General features: G+C 39.1%; 1 pseudogene; it reads right to left on the bottom strand.

Annotated features, from left to right (window-relative positions):
* LOC133564867 (alsin-like) overlaps window positions 1-20353 on the bottom strand; it is a 130340-nt pseudogene that overhangs the window by 4295 nt on the left and 105692 nt on the right.

Raw genomic sequence — 20353 nt, 5'->3', positions numbered from 1 at the left:
AACGTTGGCATGTGTTAAGTACCAAGTTATGTAAGTCTAAGGACGTTCGGCGGTAAATTTAGCTAAAAAAGTTAGCATGCTAGAATGCTAATGTTGGCGTGTGTCAAGTACAAAGTTATCGGAGTCTGATGTGTTTGGCTGCGAAATGACTAAAAAGAAGTTAGCATCTTAACATTAGCATGCTAACAGTAAGCATGTGTCAAGTTATGTAAGTCTAAGAAAGTCCAGCAGAAAATTTGAAAAAAAAAAGTTCATATGCTAATGTTGGTATGCTAGAATGCTAACGTTGGCATGTGTCAAGTACCAAGTTTAATGAATCCGAAGGCGTCAGGCGGTGAATTTGGCTAAAAAAGTTAGCATGCTAGAATGCTAACGTTGGCATGTGTTAAGTACCAAGGTATGCAAGTTTAAAGACGTTCGGCGGTAAATTTGACTAAAAAAACTAGCATGCTAGAATGCTAACGTTAGCGTCTGTCAAATACCAAGTTATACTAGTTTGAGGCCGTCCTGTGGTAAATTTGGCTAAAAAAAATTTGGATGCTAGAATGCTAATGTTAGCGTGTGTCAAGTACTAAGTTTTAGGAGTCTGTGTTCGGCTGAAAAACGGACTAAAAAAAGTTAGCATGCTAACAGTAAAAATGTCAAGTACAAAGTTAAATCAGTCTGAAGCGTTACACTGCAAAACTGGTTAAAAATAGTTAGCATGCTAACGCTAGTAATGCTGCATAAGACTGCACCAACCAGTGGCCATGATACTGATCAGCGCAGTCTGATTGTTTTGGTATCGTCTAGTGGCCAATAGTACTGTAGTATTGGTATTTTTACTTCATTTAGCCATTTTTATGCACATGAACATGATGCAATAACTCCATACTGTATGTGGACACACTTTAGGGACACCCTGTGTTTGTGTGTGAAGTGAAGTGAATTATATTTATATAGCGCCTTTTCTCTACTGGCTCAAACCGCTTTACATAGTGAAACCCAATATCTAAGTTGCATTTAAACCAGTGTGGGGGGCACTGGGAGCAGGTGGGTAAAGTGTCTTGCCCAAGGACACAACGGCAGTGAGTAGGATGGCGGAAGCGGGGATCGAACCAGGAACCCTCAAGTTGCTGGCACGGCCACTTTACCAACCGAGCTATACCGCCCCGTGTGTGTGTGTGTGTGTGTGTGTGTGTGTTCTGGCAATGCTGACGTAATGAGGACATTGCTGTGTTTACACACCTTTAGGGAAATTCTGACGGTATGGGGACCAAAAGAACAGGTCCCCTAAAGGGGAACCTTTTTAAATGATAGACCCATTCTGAAGATGCCTAAGTGATCTTTAAGCTTCGGCCCATAAAACATGTTTGCTTGTGAGTTTGAGTGTGAGACATTTGCACAGCAGCCCCCTCTCCGGGCTGTAGCTGGTACTGCACTTGCTGCTCTGCTCACACTTCTTCCATGTATAGTTAATCACCTACACCTGGTCCCCATAACAAAGGTGGTTTGTCTTTTGTCAAATGGTCCTCAGTTTTACATACAAATGTGTGTAAATTATGCAAAATTGTTTAAATTTGTTCCCCATGAACCATATTAACTATTTTCCCTCAGGGTCCCCAGTATGTCTGATCAGCACATTACTTCATCAATCCAGAGATTTAAAGATGTGTATGAGCTAACTGGGCAGTGGCCATTTTACCTCATTTTTTTATGCCTCCACAACCTGAAGAAAAGGTGGTCCTCACAAGTTCTGAACAAAAACTTGGTTCCCATCCCAAATGATAACCAGTGTGTGTGTGCGTGTGTGTGTGTGTGTGTGTGTGTGTGTGTATACCTGGCCCTGAGCACGATGTAGAGGAAGAGGGGGAGCAGGTCATCCATAGACCACAGGAAGTCGCCATCCTGCATTGGTTTGATTTCCTGCGTCAGCTCCTCAAAAGTCCTCTGGATGACCAGCAGTTTATCAGACGGCGTGAAAGTGGTGCTGAGAGCGAGTGGAGGACACCAATTTGTCAGGCTTTTAAAATGAATGCAATCTCCCTGCGTGTAAGGTTCCTGATTACTTTCATGACGTAGTTAGGACACCCCTCGGAAATATTTGGAATATTCCACAAGTCACATGAGCCACAGGAAGATGGGAAGGCCCAAAGTAAGTTCACTCATTTGTTTGTCTGTGGTGTTTAATATCGCAACTATGACTGAAGTGGGGTAAATCTCAGCAAAGTCATGTTACCCAAATAGTTTTTTTTTGTATAATGTTTGTATATTTTTTTAATAAATAATAAATAAAATTAAAAAAAGATAGGTCATCGTAAACGTCTATGACATTTTGTACAATCTTTACCTGGAGATTCTTAAAAATAACATTTAATACTGTTGGAAAACAACACTATCGCAGGGGTGTTTTCAATAAAAATTACCAAACAGTGCTGCAAGGGGCATCAATAAAACGTACCTTATTTGTTGAAGTGTCTCCACAGCGCAGACAAAGCAGACATCTTTACGGCTGGCTCCAATCTGCCAGGAACAGTAGAAGAGGACACAATTTTTACACGTCCAACTGGACATCGCAGGACTTTATAATCGCTACAGGAGATCACAACTCACCTCGTTTGTCTCTCCAAGAACTGTAATGAACTTGGGCCAGAACTTTCTAGAAGTTATGGAGAGAAAAGACATTATTGATGCGCGACTGAAGCGCCACACACGCTCACCGGATGCGACTCTTTGGCGAACATTTGGGCTTGACGCAGGGCGATACGGTCGATGTGTTGACTGTGCGGGCGAGAGACTGAGACTGTATGCCCAGGAAGCTGAGCAGGACAGCCAAGAATGTCAAAAATAATATCTAAACAGTGGACATTTATCCATGAAAATATGAGTCTAACCCCAGCCAAAAGTGTCAAAACTAATATTTAAACGGAGGACATTTATCCTTGAGAATATGAGTCTAACGCCAGCCAAGAAAATAAAAAATAATATCTAAACGGCGGACATTTATCCATGAAAATATAAGTCTAACGCCAGCCAAGAAAATCAAAAATAATATCTAAACAGTGGACATTTATCCATGAAAATATGAGCCTAATGCCAGCCAAAAATGTCAAAAATAATATCTTAATGACATTTATCCATGAAAATATGATTCTTATGCTAGCCAAGAATATCAAAAATAATATCTAAACAGTAGACATTTACCCATGAAAATATGAGTCTAACGCCAGCCAAAAATGTCAAAAATAATATCTTAACATTTATCCATGAAAATATGAGTCTTACACTAGCCAAGAATATCAAAAATAGTATCTAAACAGTGGACATTAAGCCATTAAAGTATGAATCTAACGCCAGCCAAAAATGTCAAAAAATAATATCTAAACGGCGGACATCTATTCATGAAACTATGAGTCTTATGCCAGCCAAGAATATCAAAAATAATATCGACACTGTGGACATTTATCCATGAAAAAATTAGTCTAACGCCAGCCAAAAATGTCAAAAATAATATCTTAAAATTTAACCATGAAAATATGAGTCTTATGCTAGCCAAAAATATAAAAAAAATAATATCTAAACAGTGGACATTTATCCATGAAAATATGTGTCTAACGCCAGCCAAAAGTGTCAAAACTAATATTTAAACGGCGGACATTTATCCATGAAAATATGAGTCTAACACCACCAAAAATGTCAAAAAATAATATCTAAACGGCGGACATCTATTCATGAAACTATGAGTCTTATGCCAGCCAAGAATATCAAAAATAATATCGACACTGTGGACATTTATCCATGAAAAAATTAGTCTAACGCCAGCCAAAAATGTCAAAAATAATATCTTAAAATTTAACCATGAAAATATGAGTCTTATGCTAGCCAAAAATATAAAAAAAATAATATCTAAACAGTGGACATTTATCCATGAAAATATGTGTCTAACGCCAGCCAAAAGTGTCAAAACTAATATTTAAACGGCGGACATTTATCCATGAAAATATGAGTCTAACACCACCAAAAATGTCAAAAAATAATATCTAAACGGCGGACATCTATTCATGAAACTATGAGTCTTATGCCAGCCAAGAATATCAAAAATAATATCGACACTGTGGACATTTATCCATGAAAAAATTAGTCTAACGCCAGCCAAAAATGTCAAAAATAATATCTTAAAATTTAACCATGAAAATATGAGTCTTATGCTAGCCAAAAATATAAAAAAAATAATATCTAAACAGTGGACATTTATCCATGAAAATATGTGTCTAACGCCAGCCAAAAGTGTCAAAACTAATATTTAAACGGCGGACATTTATCCATGAAAATATGAGTCTAACACCACCAAAAATGTCAAAAATAATATCTAAACGGCGGACATTTATACATGAAAATATGAGTGTAATGCCAGCCAAGATTGTCAAAAATAATATATAAACAGTGGACATTTATCCATGAAAATTTAAATCTAACGCCAGCCAAAAATGTCAAAAAATAATGTCTAAACGGTGGACATTTAGCCATGAAAGTATGAATCTAACGCCAGCCAAAAATGTCAAAAAATAATATCTAAACGGCGGACATCTATTCATGAAACTATGAGTCTTATGCCAGCCAAGAATATCAAAAATAATATCGACACAGTGGACATTTATCCATGAAAAAATTGGTCTAACGCCAGCCAAAAATGTCAAAAATAATATCTTAAAATTTAACCATGAAAATATGAGTCTTATGCTAGCCAAAAATATAAAAAAAAAATAATATCCAAACAGTGGACATTTATCCATGAAAATATGTGTCTAATGCCAGCCAAGAATATCAAAAATAATATCTAAACTGGACATTTATCCATGAAAATATGAGTCTAACACCACCAAAAATGTCAAAAATAATATCTAAACGGCGGACATTTATCCATGAAAATATGAGTGTAATGCCAGCCAAGATTGTCAAAAATAACATATAAACAGTGGACATTTATCCATGAAAAGACAAGTCCAACACCAGCCAAGAATATTAAAAAAAAAATCTAAACAGTGGAAAATCATCCATGAAAATATGAGCCTAATGCCAGCCAAAAATAATATCTAAACCGTGGACATTTGTCCATGAAAATATGGATAAGTGTGGACAGTGAAGCTGTAGGGAACATTCGAGCTTGACGTAGGACGATACGGTTGATGTGGTGAGGATGCGGGCGTGAGGCACTTACTCCTTGACGCCCAGGAAGCGGAGCAGGGAGTGATCGGGCTGCTTGTTGAGGCGCAGGATGCGCTCCCAGTACTGGACCTCCTGCTGCTCGTCGTGCAGGCAGTAGAGCATGAAGAGAGGGGGGTAGAGGTTTGGCAGCAGCCGTGGGAGGAGCAGAGAGGAGCTGCTCACCACGGTGACAAAACTGATGGGGAGAGAAAGAGGAATCGGTCTTTCGCTAAAAGTGTAGGACTTTCAAACATTTTTTAACTTGAGTAACAAACCCAAACTAAAAATTAGACCGCGACTCAGATTAGTTATCATACATTAGTATTGAGTACTTATTAGGGTTGTACGATATTAATATTTATAATAATTACTCTTATTGCAAATGCTGAACATCAACGGCAAGCTCGCTGGAGGGTTTGGCGGGGGAAGAGCAAGCCTGTGTTTGTGTGCCGTGCAGGACCAGTAAGATAATCCAGGTTTTTCTGGAGTGTCAAAAATATTTATGCGCGCCTCAATTACTCGTGTTAATTCCTGACTGGGTCTCCCAATATAAACCCAACAAAAGGACTGGAGCCTCAGACTGGAAGTCTCTCCAGAGAGTGGTGAGGACGGCGGAAAAGATCATCGGGACTCCTCTTCCTATCCAGGAGATTGCAAAAAGCCGCTGCCTGACCAGAACTCGGAAAACCTGCAGAGACTCCTCCCACCCCCACCAAGGACTGTTTTCACTGCTGGACGCCAGAAAGAGGGTTCGCAGCCTCCGTAGCAGAACCTCCAGGTTCTGTAACAGCTTCCTCCCTCAGGACATAAGACCCTTGAACCCATCATAAAAATCCCCTCACTTCCCCCGAAAATGGATTAACTGGCTGGAATAGAAAGACAATAAAACATACATCCATAAACCTGGATGCATATGCAAAAGTGCAATATATTTATCTGTACAGTAATCTATTTATTTATATCTGCACCTTATTGTTCTTTTATCCTGCACTACTATGAGCTAATGCAACAAAATGCTGTTCTTATCTGTACTGTAAAGTTTAAATTTGAATGACAATAAAAGGAAGTCTAAGTCTAAGACTGTAAATCACTGATATTGACTCTACTTTAAAGGGGAACATTATCACCAGACCTATGTAAGCGTCAATATATACCTTGATGGTGCAGAAAAAAGACCATATTTTTTTTAGCCGATTTCCGAACTCTGAATGGGTGAATTTTGGCGAATTAAACGCCTTTCTGTTTATCGCGCTGGAGGCGATGACGTCAGAATGTGACGTCGCCCAGGTAACACAGCCGCCATTTTCATTTTCTACACATTACGAACACCGGGTCTCAGCTCTGTTATTTTCCGTTTTTTTGACTATTTTTTGCAACCTTGGAGACATCATGCCTCGCCGGTGTGTTGTCGGAGGGTGTAACAACACTAACAGGGAGGGATTCAAGTCGCACCACTGGCCCGAAGATGCCAAAGTGTCTGCCGCCAGACCCCCATTGAATGTGCCAGAGTGTCTCCACATTTTACCGGCGATGCTAAAGCAGACATGGCACAGAGATGTATGGATAACCTGCAGATGCATTTGCAACGATAGTCAACGAAATCACAAAGGTGAGTTTTGTTGATGTTGACTGCCAGCTAATCGATGCTAAAATGCTACGCTAATCGATACTAACATGCTATTTACCGGCGGTGCTAAAGCAGACATGGCACAGAGATGTATGGATAACCTGTAGATGCATTTGCAACTATATTACGTTTCCTTCCACCCACATTTAATGCGAAACAAACACTTACCAATCGACGGATTTAAGTTGCTCCAGTGTCAAAAGATGCGAAAGTCCTGATCGTTTGGTCCGCACATTTAACCGGCGATGCTAACGCAGCTATTCGGCCATGCTATGGCTATGAATAGCGTCAATAGCTATTCGCTCAATAGCTTCAGTTTCTTCTTCAATACTTTCATACTCCAACCATCTGTTTCAATACATGCGTAATCTGTTGAATCGCTTAAGTCGCTGAAATCCGAGTTTGAATCCGAGCTAATGTCGCTATATCTTGCTGTGGTATTCGCCATTGTTTGTTTACATTGGCAGCACTGTGTGACGTCACAGGGAAATGGATAGTGGTTTCGAAGATAGCGAAAATAAGGCACTTTAAAGCTTTTTTATTTTATTATTATTATTATTTTTTTTCCACATATAAAGGCTTTATTTACGACTGTTTTAAATCTTCTTGTAAATTCAGGGATTTTTTTGGTTAATGTTTTTTTTTTCTTGTTTTTTTTCTGTTTTGGTTTCTTTTTTCTATTTCTTTTTTTTATTTTTATTTTTTTTTATTAAATCAACACAAAAACTCACAAAATACACTTTAAAGCTTTATTTAGGGAGATTCCGAGACCGGTAAAATTTTGAAAAAAACTTCAAAAAATACAACAAGCCACTGGGAACTGATTTTTATTGTTTTTAACCCTTTTGAAATTGTGATAATGTTCCCCTTTAAGACACCAGTGTTTTGCAGAGAAACCAGTATTTAGAAATTTGGTGATTACAACATACTCTTGTTTGCTTAACTACTTATTTTTTCAGTCTATAAATGACAACAAATTACATTTGTTGTCAAATATTGCATGAATGTGTCATGGTGAAGTCACACCCTCCTACCTTTCTTCCATGGAACTTGAGTTGTATCTGATTTTGCATGGAGAAATTGGAGTTTCTGGCAGGATGCCGCCATCTTCTGGTAGTCCAGGAAACAGGAACCTGGAGTCAAAAAAAGGATGCTGAATGGAAGAGGTGTGGTAAAAAACACAGTTGTACCCCGACTTGAGAGTGTTTTAAGTTAAAGTTAAGTTAAGTTGTCACACACACTAGGTGTGGTGAGCAGTGAGCAGCAGCAGTTGGCAACGCTCAGGAATCTTTTAGTGATTTAACCCCCAATTCCAAACCTTGATGCCGAGTTCCAAGCAGGGAGGTAATGGGTCCCATTTTTTTTGTCTTTGAACTCACGACCTACCGATCTCAGGGCGGACACTCTAACCACCGAGTAAGCTGTCTCTCAGCTAATTGCTATGTTTTAAAGTCACAAGCAGAAAATATGGGCTACAAGCATCTCTGCCATTGGTTGGCAAATTACCTGCTCAGTGGTCTAGTGGTTAGAGTGTCCGCCCTGAGGTCAGTAGGTTGTGAGTTCAAACCCCGGCTGAGTCATACCAAAGACTATAAAAATGGGACCTGTTACCTCCCTTCTTGGCACACAGCATCAAGGGTTGGAAAGGCAAGGCTTTTTTATTGGTGACCATAAGTTGCGAACTTTATTGTCGATGTTCTCTACTAAATGGATGGACCGCTCGTCGGGACCCAGGATGGACCGCTCGCCTGTGTATCGGTTGGGGACATCTCTACGCTGCTGATCCGCCTCCGCTTGAGATAGTCTCCTGTGGACGGGACTCTCGCTGCTGTCTTAGATCCGCTTTGAACTGAACTCTCGCGGCTGTGTTGGAGCCACTATGGATTGAACTTTCACAGTATCATGTTAGACCCGCTCGACATCCATTGCTTTCGGTCCCCTAGGGGGGTGGGGGGGAGGGGGGGAATTGGGGGGGGGTTGCCCACATCTGAGGTCCTCTCCAAGGTTTCTCATAGCCAGCATTCACTGGATGTGAATTCTCCCTGCCCCACTGGGTGTGAGTTTTCCTTGCCCTTTTGTGGGTTCTTCCGAGGATGTTGTAGACGTAATGATTTGTGCAGTCCTTTGAAATATTTGTAATTTGGGGCTATATAAATAAACATTGATTGATTGATTGATAAATCCTCTCAGCAAAAAATATGGCAATATCGCGAAATGATCAAGTATGACATAGAATGGACCTGCTATCCCCGTTTAAATAAGAACATCTCATTTCAGTAGGGCCTTTAAGTTGAGTTTCTACTACAATGCACTAAAATAGGATGGTGGAGCTACCTGACGATGCAGTAGAAGTGTCGGAGGTAGGCTTGCAGCTCCTTCACAGCCTCCCTTAGCAGTCTGCGGTTGGATCCCACGCCCACGTAGGTCATCCTGTAGACGGTCACCAGAGTCTCCACCAGCCAGCCCAGAGGGTGGATCGGGGTTTCACACGCCTTAAATGTACACACATGTTCTAATGTTAAGACACAGGGGTGACGGAACACAACCGCAGGCGCAACACACCTTTGTGAGGTATCGTTGTATGTTGTTGTAGTTCTTGACCGTGACCGCTTCTCCTTGCTGGGGGATGCACTCCAAACCCTCCGACACTTTGCCCTGAGACCTGCTGAGGTGCGGACTACGCACACGCAACAATAACAACAAGCATTACATCTTAGTTCGGGGTTGTCCAACTCTTAATTACCGATACCGATATCAACCGATACCGACATATACAGTCGTGGAATTAACACATTATTATGCTTAATTTTGTTGTGATGGATGCATTAAAGCAGGGGTTGGCAACCTAAAATGTTGAAAGAGCCATATTGCACCAAAAATACAAAAACAAATATGTCTGGAGCCGCATACAAATAAAAGCCATATCACATACAGATTGATTGATTGATTGATTGATACTTTTATTACTAGATTGCACAGTTTAGTACATATTCCATACAATTGACCACTAAATGGTAACACCCGAATAAGTTTTTCAATTTGTTTAAGTCGGGGTCCACGTTAATCAATTCATGGTAATAGTTACTGTAATAGATGGTCATAGATAGTGTGTCATGATACATAAATTGAATTATGAGGACTTAAAGTAAACCAAATGAGCTCAAATATAGCTACAAATGAGGCATAATGATGCAATATGTACATACAGCTAGCCTAAATAGCATGTTAGCATCGATTAGCTTGCAGTCACGCAGTGACCAAATATGTCTGATTAGCACTCCACACAAGTCAATAACATCAACAAAACTCACCTTTGAGCATTAATGCACAGCGTTAAAAGATTAGTGGTCAAAATGAGACAGAAAAAGAAGTGGCATAAAACCGGTCTTAGAAAGTCGGAGAAAGTTGTACATGTAAACAAACTAGGGTGAGTTCAAGGACCGGCAAAATTAGTAGGACAAAACGGCGCTCGCCAAATCAGTGAAGCATGTTTAATAAAAACAGTGTGCTTTATAGCAATTATGGAGGTTTGTGTCATGTTTGTCCTCCTACAGAAACCATATTAAAACGAAAAATATATTTTTTATATTTTTTCTACCCTCATCTGTTTCCATTTTTCATACATTTTTGAAAAAGCTCCAGAGAGCCACTAGGGCGGCGCTTAAGAGCCGCATGGGGCTCATGAGCCGCGGGTTGACGACCCCCGCGTTAAACAATGTAACAAGGTTTTCCAAAAATAAATCAACTCAAGTTATGGAAAAAAGTGCCAACATGGCACTGCCATATTTATTATTGGAGTCACAAAGTGCATTATTTTTTTTTAATATGCCTCAATACAGCAGCTTGGAATTTGGGACATGCTCTCCCAGAAAGAGCATGAGGAGGTTGAGGTGGGCGGGGTTGGGGGGTAGCATGTTGTAGCGTCCTGGAAGAGTTAGCGCTGCTAGGGTTTCTGGGGATATTTCTTTTGTGTTTATGTTGTGTTACGGTGCGGATGTTCTGCCGAAATGTGTTTGTCACTGTTGTTTCACAGTGTGGCGCACATTTGTAACAGTGTTAAAGTTGTTTATACGGCCACCCTCGGTGTGACCTGTATGGCTGTTGACCAAGTATACAATGCATTCACTTCTGTGTTTGAAAAGCCAAATATATAATGTGACTGGGCCGGCACGCAAAGGCAGTGCCTTTAAGGTTTATTGGCTCTTTGTTCCTCTCCCTACGTCTGTGTACACAGCGGCCTTTTGAAAAGTAAAACTTTTTTGGAAACCGATACCGATAATTTTGTAACAGATATCGATAATTGCCAATATTACATTTTAAAGCATTTATCGGCCGACAACAGAGATTTGTGTCGGCTTGCGACACGTAGTCATTTTGAGAGTAGGCTAATATCTCTAACATAGACACTTATATCATGTGTTGACTTCATTATAATACTTTTAAAGTCATTTTGATAGTAGGCTAATATAGCTAACATAGACTCTTATATCATGTGTTGACTTCATTATAATATTAAAGTCCTTTTGATAGTAGGCTAATATAGCCAACATAGACACTTATATCATGTGTTGACTTAATTATAAGACTTTTAAAGTCATTTTAAAAGTAGGCTAATATAGCTAACATAGACAATTATATCATGTGTTGACTTCATTAAAATACTTTTAAAGTCATTTTGATAGTAGGCTAATATAGCTAACATAGACCCTTATATCAAATGTTGACTTCATTATAAGACTTTTAAAGTCATTTTGATAGTAGGCTAATATAGCTAACATAGACACTTATATCATGTGTTGACTTCATTATAATACTTTTAAAGTCATTTTGATAGTAGGCTAATATAGCTAAAATAGACACTTATATCATGTGTTGACGTCATTATAATACTTTTAAAGTCATTTTGATAGTAGGCTAATATAGCCAACATAGACACTTATATCATGTGTTGACTTCATTATAATACTTTTAAAGTCATTTTGATAGTAGGCTAGTACAGCTAACATAGACACTTATATCATGTGTTGTCTTCATTATAAGACTTATATAAGACTTTTAAAGTCATTTTGATAGTAGGCTAATATAGCTAACATGGACACTTATATCATGTGTTGACTTCATTATAATATTTTTAAAGTCATTTTGATAGTAGGCTAATATAGCCAACATAGACACTTATATCATGTGTTGACTTCATTATAATACTTTTAAAGTCATTTTGATAGTAGGCTAGTACAGCTAACATAGACACTTATATCATGTGTTGTCTTCATTATAAGACTTATATAAGACTTTTAAAGTCATTTTGATAGTAGGCTAGTACAGCTAACAGACACTTATATCATGTGTTGATTTCATTACAATACTTTTAAAGTCATTTTGATAGTAGGCTAATATAGCCAACATAGACACTTATATCATGCGTTGACTTCATTATAATACTTTTAAAGTCATTTTGATAGTAGGCTAATATTGCTAACATAGACACTTATATCATGTGTTGACTTCATTATAATATTTTTAAAGTCATTTTGATAGTAGGCTAACAGCTAACATAGACACTTATATCATGTGTTGACTTCATTATAATACTTTTAAAGTCATTTTGATAGTAGGCTAATATAGCTAACAGACACTTATATCATGTGTTGACTTCATTATAATACTTTTAAAGTCATTTTAAAAGTAGGCTAATATAGCTAACATAGACACTTATATCATGTGTTGACTTCATTTTAATACTTTTAAAGTCATTTTGATAGTAGGCTAATATAGCTAAAATAGACACTTATATCATGTGTTGACGTCATTATAATACTTTTAAAGTCATTTTGATAGTAGGCTAATATAGCTAACATAGACACTTATATCATGTGTTGACTTCATTATAATACTTTTAAAGTCATTTTGATAGTAGGCTAATATAGCTAACAGACACTTATATCATGTGTTGACTTCATTATAATAATTTTAAAGTCATTTTGATAGTAGGCTAATATAGCTAACAGACACTTATATCATGTGTTGACTTCATTATAATACTTTTAAAGTCATTTTGATAGTAGGCTAATATAGCTAACATAGACACTTATATCATGTGTTGACTTCATTATAATAATTTTAAAGTCATTTTGATAGTAGGCTAGTACAGCTAACAGACACTTATATCATGTGTTGACTTCATTATAAGACTTATATAAGAAATTTAAAGTCATTTTGATAGTAGGCTAATATAGCTAAAATAGACACTTATATCATGTGTTGACGTCATTATAATACTTTTAAAGTCATTTTGATAGTAGGCTAATATAGCTAACATAGACACTTATATCATGTGTTGACTTCATTATAATACTTTTAAAGTCATTTTGATAGTAGGCTAATATAGCTAACAGACACTTATATCATGTGTTGACTTCATTATAATAATTTTAAAGTCATTTTGATAGTAGGCTAATATAGCTAACAGACACTTATATCATGTGTTGACTTCATTATAATACTTTTAAAGTCATTTTGATAGTAGGCTAATATAGCTAACAGACACTTATATCATGTGTTGACTTCATTATAATACTTTTAAAGTCATTTTGATAGTAGGCTAATATAGCTAACATAGACACTTATATCATGTGTTGACTTCATTATAATACTTTTAAAGTCATTTTGATAGTAGGCTAATATAGCTAACATAGACACTTATATCATGTGTTGACTTCATTATAATAATTTTAAAGTCATTTTGATAGTAGGCTAGTACAGCTAACAGACACTTATATCATGTGTTGACTTCATTATAAGACTTATATAAGACTTTTAAAGTCATTTTGATAGTAGGCTAATATAGCTAATATAGACATTTCTATAATGTATTGGCTTATTATATCACTAATGGAGGGCTTTTAATTTTTTGTGGCTCCAGACCGATTTTATTTGTATTTTTTGGTCCAATATGGCCCTTTCAGCATTTTGGGTTGCTGTTTTTGTACGACAAGGTGTCACGTGTGTGCTGTACCTGTGTTGGCGTCCGCCGGCGATGGAAACGGCGATGTTCTCCCAGGCTGTGGTCCTGTCTCCTCTGGCAGGGACGTCACAGCCCAGTCGCCTCCAGCATTCGTCAAAGACACACACCCACCTCTCACCTGCGGCCACCACATGCTGACCCAACCTGCTGCAAGTCCACAAAAAGTATACTTTTCATTGTGCTGACATGTATTGAACAATCCAAAACTGAAAAGGAGAAATGCACGTTTTTTGGAGTGGAATTTTGCCTATCGTTCACAATCCTTATGTAAGACCAGAAGACATATGTTTTGCTTGTTTTATGCATTCTACACTGAAATCTAAGTAAGATTAAATATCTCAAACAAGGGTGTTATTTGCTTATTTTCTGTCTGAAAAGATAGTTATTCTCACTAAGCAGATTTTATATTAGAGTGTTTTACTTGTTTTAAGGGTTTTGGTCCTAAATGCCGATTGTATTGTACCATATGTCCCGGCAAGAAATCTGCGTTCAAAAGACTCCGGCTTATTAGTGATTCTTAGAGCCCAAAAAAAGTCTGCGGGCTATAGAGCGTTTTCCGTTCGGGCTCCAGTACTCTGGAATGCCCTCCCGGTAACAGTTCGAGATCCTACCTCAGTAGAAGCATTTAAGTCTCACCTTAAAACTCATTTGTATACTCTAGCCGTTAAATAGACCTCCTTTTTAGACCAGTTGATCTGCCGCTTCTTTTCTTTTTTCTCCTATGTCCCCCCCTCCCTTGTGGAGGGGGTCCGGTCCGATGACCATGGATGAAGTACTGGCTGTCCAGAGTCTAGACCCAGGATGGACCGCTCGCCTGTGTATCGGTTGGGGACATCTCTACGCTGCTGATCCGCCTCCGCTTGAGATGGTTTCCTGTGGACGGGACTCTCGCTGCTGTCTTGGATCCGCTTTGAACTGAACTCTCGCGGCTGTGTTGGAGCCACTATGGATTGAACTTTCACAGTATCATGTTAGACCCGCTCGACATCCATTGCTTTCGGTCCCCTAGAGGGGACATCTGAGGTCCTCTCCAAGGTTTCTCATAGTCAGCATTGTCACTGGCGTCCCACTGGATGTGAATTCTCCCTGCCCACTGGGTGTGAGTTTTCCTTTCCCTTTTGTGGGTTCTTCCGAGGATGTTGTAGTCGTAATGATTTGTGCAGTCCTTTGAGACATTTGTGATTTGGGGCTATATAAATAAACATTGATTGATTGATTGAAATGATCTCAGTAATTTATTACAGCTTGTAGCTGAGATTTGAGGACTTATATCGAGTAAAACATGCTGGAAACTAGAATATCAAGTGTTGCAAAGCTGTGTCATCAACACAAGTATAAAACTACTTTTTTAAAGTAATAATTTCTTATTTCGAGCATGAAAAAAAACAAACTTTGACACAATTGAGTCTCTTATTAAAAGAGATGAGAGCCAAATGGACTTTGCTGTTTTGTTTTCAACGAAACAATAAAAAACTCATATAGTGGTATAGTTGTTATTGGTGAGAATGTACTTATTTTAAGGTATTTTGGGGTACATTGAGGTTAGCTAATTTTACTTGTTTTGGAAAGTCAAATTTTCTTGTTCGATTGGCAGACTATTTTGCTTAGTTCAAAGAAAACACCCCTCATTTTTGTTTTGTTTTTTCTTGTTCATGAACACTGACTTTTTGCAGTGTAAGTAGCAAAATATGGCAAGTACATGGTGCCTAACAATGCAGCTAATGGGTATAGTATACTTTGGCCCTCTAAAAAACATCCAAAAACTGTGAATGTCCCGGCAAGAAATCTGCGTTCAAAGGACTCCGGCTTGTTAGTGATTCCCAAAGCCCAAAAAAAGTCTGCGGGCTATAGAGCGTTTTCCGTTCGGGCTCCAGTACTCTGGAATGCCCTCCCGGTAACAGTTCGAGATGCCACCTCAGTAGAAGCATTTAAGTCTCACCTTAAAACTCATTTGTATACTCTAGCCTTTAAATAGACTCCCTTTTTAAACCAGTTGATCTGCTGTTTCTTTTCTTTTTCTTCTATGTCCCACTCTCCCCTGTGGAGGGGGTCCGGTCCGATCCGGTGGCCATGTACTGCTTGCCTGTGTATCGGCTGGGGACATCTCTGCGCTGCTGATTCGCCTCCGCTTGGGATGGTTTCCTGCTGGCTCCGCTGTGAACGGGACTCTCGCTGCTGTGTTGGATCCGCTTTGGACTGGACTCTCGCGACTGTGTTGGATCCATTGTGGATTGAACTTTCACAGTATCATGTTAGACCCGCTCGACATCCATTGCTTTCCTCCTCTCTAAGGTTCTCATAGTCATCATTGTCACCGACGTCCCACTGGGTCATTATTGTCACCGATGTCCCACTGGGTGTGAGTTTTCCTTGCCCTTATGTGGGCCTACCGAGGATGTCGTGGTGATTTGTGCAGCCCTTTGAGACACTAGTGATTTAGGGCTATATAAGTAAACATTGATTGATTGATTGATTGAATAATGCTCCATTTACATCTTGTGACCTTAAGTCACGAGATATATTGTTAGTATAAGCGCTAACGCAGACAAACTACCGCATTTTCCAGACTATAAGGTGCACTTAAAATCCTTGAAATTTTCTCAAAACTCAACAGTGCGCCTTATAAAGTGTACGGAATAATTCTGGTTTTGCTTACCGACCTCGAAGCAATTTTATTTGGTACATGGTGTAATGATAAGTGCGACCAGTAGATGGCAGTCAAACATAAGAGATATCTGTAGACTGCACTATGATGGCAGTGTGACTCAAGTAAACAACAGCAACATTTTATATGTTCCATTGGAAATATAGACCATTAAAAACGGCGCTTAATAATCCATCAAAATGTTTTAATACGACTTCTGAAAGCTATGAAGCTGCACCGCTTATGGATTGTCGCACATTAAACATATGAGTATTATTATGGTGTGTGTATAAAGTAAGACATATTATCTGCCGTTTTGTTTCGCAATATTATGCAAAAGCAACTTTTCTTACCTCCTGGTACCGGCTGATCTGTATTTTGGATCTGCATAAATCCTGAAATATTGTGAGTGTCTGCCTTTGTAGTCCGACGCCGTAGTTCATAAGCTTCTTTTTCTATATCTTCTTGTTATGGGACATTCATTCTCCGCTGTTGCCATTTCTAATATAAGGTAGTGTAAATTTCTTACTTATATCTGTCAGTAAACTCGCCATGAAAGCACTAAAACATACCGGTGTAGTGAGTTTACATTATTCACCCAAGGAACTTTAGTTATTAGAGAGTTTTGGTCGGACGTTTTTTCATGGAACACATTTTAGGCCTTGTTGTTGTTTCCGGATGAGGAGATGCTGCTCCGTTATTGATTGAAGTCAGAATGTCATTAAAACAGTTAGCTCCGTCTTTTGACATTTCTTCCACTCCCGTCCTTGCACGCTACACCGCTACAACAAAGATGACGGGGAGAAGACGCTGTCGAAGGTGAGCCACGTAAATAAGACCGTCCACAAAACGGTGCGTCCTGACGCGACTGTCAGAAAGCGGCTTGAAAATGATCTGTAAATTATCATCTATGCAACATTTTGACCAAAGAACTACCATTGCATGTTATGTAGACCACAAGGAAGTGTTTCACATTTCGAAAAAACAACAATAATATGACTCCTTTAAGGCGCCCTATAATCCGGTGCGCCTTATACATGAAAAAAAATCAAAAATAGACCATTCATCGGCAGTGCGCCCTATAATCCGGTGCGCCCTACGGTCCGGAAAATACGGTACTTCTCGTGGCAACCCGATCACAGAAAATAAACTCACTTATGCTGCTACATTTACATATTGAGCTGCTGAATCATCTCTGAGTTAGTGAAAGTTAGTTAAAGATTATAAATCATGCCTCTCACCTGGATAGTAGAAGGTCGTGGACATAAACCGAAACAATCAACTTTGACTATCATCTTAAACCCGGGGATAGTGAGAAAGACGCTAAAAAAAAACATTCGTTTGCGGCAACTTTTAATTTTAAACTTGCGTGAGAATTATGATTAAGATTTTTTGAAGTTTTTTTAGAGGGCTTCATAGGCAGAATAGACTGACTCACATTGGCTTTATTGTTAGCTGACATTTGCTAACATTCATTTTACGATTTCGAATTAATTAAACAACAAATATTGAAATAGAACATGCTACAGAATCAAAAGTTGTCAAAGTGAGGAAGTGGTGAGCAAACAAGTGTCCTGAAATAAATATCTTTCAGTTCTCACCCAGCAAACATCAGCTCTGTTTAAAACTTGGACAACAAAAGCCTTACAAATAACACTCACAAGAAGTTGTCTCTGTCTTTGTCCTCGGGCTCATCAGCGGCTAATTTGGTGTAAGTTCCAGTCACCTTGAGACCTGAATTCCACTCTCCACTGAAATGGCCTTCTAAAGAGTCACCGTTGGCGAGGGATAACACACCCTGAAAGGAGGAAGAGAATGAGCACTGCATTAACTAAATAGAATAAACCTTGTTGTCATTGCACTGAAAAAATACAACAAAATTAGTCCGAGAACAGAGTTTTGCCTTGCAGAGCGGAAAGCTTCTCCAAGATGTTATCTAGTTTGTGATTTTGTCCAGAAACACCAAAACTCTAATTGAATCACCAGGCACACAACACTCCACTTCTCCTTAGAGGCCATCTATAGAACAGTCAGGGTCCCCCAAACCCAAGCTTAGGTCGTCCCGAATTGTCTTTCTCGCTGGCACTCGTCAAGGGCGGACGCTCCCCTTTCCTCTCTCATATCTCTCCTGCTTTCTTCTTTGTCTTGTCTTAACTTTTTTGTTGCCTCTTTTTGCACCACATCTAAACATTGGAACTACTGGCCTCAACGAAATTGACAAGATCTTGAGTTTGGGACTCTTGGGAGAAGAAGGAGTGCCGCGTTTTTATTTAAATTTTACTTTCACTCGCATACAAAACATTCTAACTTGGATTGTTTCCCTGGCTTTGAGACTCTCCTGAAGGACAGTGCAGTGAATACACAACAAACTCCCTTTCTTGTCTTTCTTAGACACACACTTGTAGTTGTTGACTTTGGACCGATAATCGGCTGCACATCAAGGCCGTGGAACAGAGACACACAGCAGGCTTACACACATGCACAAAAAATACACACCACACACACATACCCCAACCCCAATCAAACACCCTTGACGCAAATCCCATCGGGGTGATGGACTGATGGGCAGCGCCTGAGAGCTGCAGCCTACCACCATGGCCCCCCACTCCCTCCCCTCTGTTGCAAAATATCTCGAGATGTATGTTGTAATATGTATATGTGCTTCGCTATGAAGGTTTTTTCCCCAGTCTAGATTGTATTTATTTTTTTACTCATCCTTCCCCAGCGTTTCCCTTTTTCTCATCTTTTACGGGGCGCCTTTGGCGTTCCCGTTCTGTAACCCTGTACACTGTTTGTTTGTCTAATCTTGAACGAGTTTGTGCTGAAATCAAAGTTTCGTTGTACTTGTGCAATGACAATAAAGACCTAGCTACCTATTTCATTGGGAGGCCAGTAACCAAGGGCGTAGAATTGGGTAGGGACGCTAAGGACACGTCCCTACCAATATCCAGCCGCTACTGTGTAGTCACTATCAATACAAGCGCTGCCCGTAATGTTTAGTCAATGATTATGGCACAGAAAGGGTTAAATGTCCGTCTCTGCTAGAAGTCCCGCCTCTAACCTAAATATCGCTCCCTGATTGGTTGCCGGTTTCATGCTAACTTACGTGTGATTGGCTGTCCCCGCTGTCACTCCTTCTGCTTGTTAAAGCTAGCCTACATGCTAGTTGTTAGCGAGCGGACGAAAGTGTCACGCCAAATTTCTTCCCCCCTACAAAAACTTTACCCCCCATTTACTTCCGGGGTCCTGATTAATAGACGTTTTGTTAACCCTATATTATAAAAATATAACGCTCTATTATAAAAATACAGACGTTTTGTTAACGCTGTATTATAAAAATGTTTTTTAAAACAATTTACAAACACAAGCTATGGGATGACGCATTTACTTCCGGGGTCACGTTTCCTCTAATGTCATCCCATCGTCTTTTCCAGGTGAAAGTCAATGCTCAGTCCCCTCTACCATTGTTAACCCTCCCCGGAGGTGAAAGTTAACCTTAAACATGTGAATTCAACTACTTTAGTCCGTTTTTTAACATCGTAAAAACATCAGCTGTCTTTTACTACGGACTGCAACGGTCCGTTGTCATGGATACATGACAACAACTTCCATTCATACCAGTCATGTGATAAGGCTTTAGAATATTTAAACCACGGTTAACAACCAATCAGATCGCCGGATTTCACCATTCCGTTTTATTTTTGAAATTATTTTTTAGTTTCATGTATTTGTGTAGAAGTGAGCAACGGTTTGAAAATACCAAAGTGGTGGAAATACAATAAGCCCTCACTAGATGATGTGATCTTACAATGCTAAAATATAATTCATTAATCCATCCATCCATCCATCCATCATCTTCCGCTTATCCGAGGTC

Source organism: Nerophis ophidion, linkage group LG13 (assembly GCF_033978795.1).
Source record: "Nerophis ophidion isolate RoL-2023_Sa linkage group LG13, RoL_Noph_v1.0, whole genome shotgun sequence".
Taxonomy (NCBI): Eukaryota; Metazoa; Chordata; class Actinopteri; order Syngnathiformes; family Syngnathidae; genus Nerophis; species Nerophis ophidion.
Note: the sequence above shows the minus strand (reverse complement) of the source record. Positions and strands in the feature narration are given on the sequence as shown.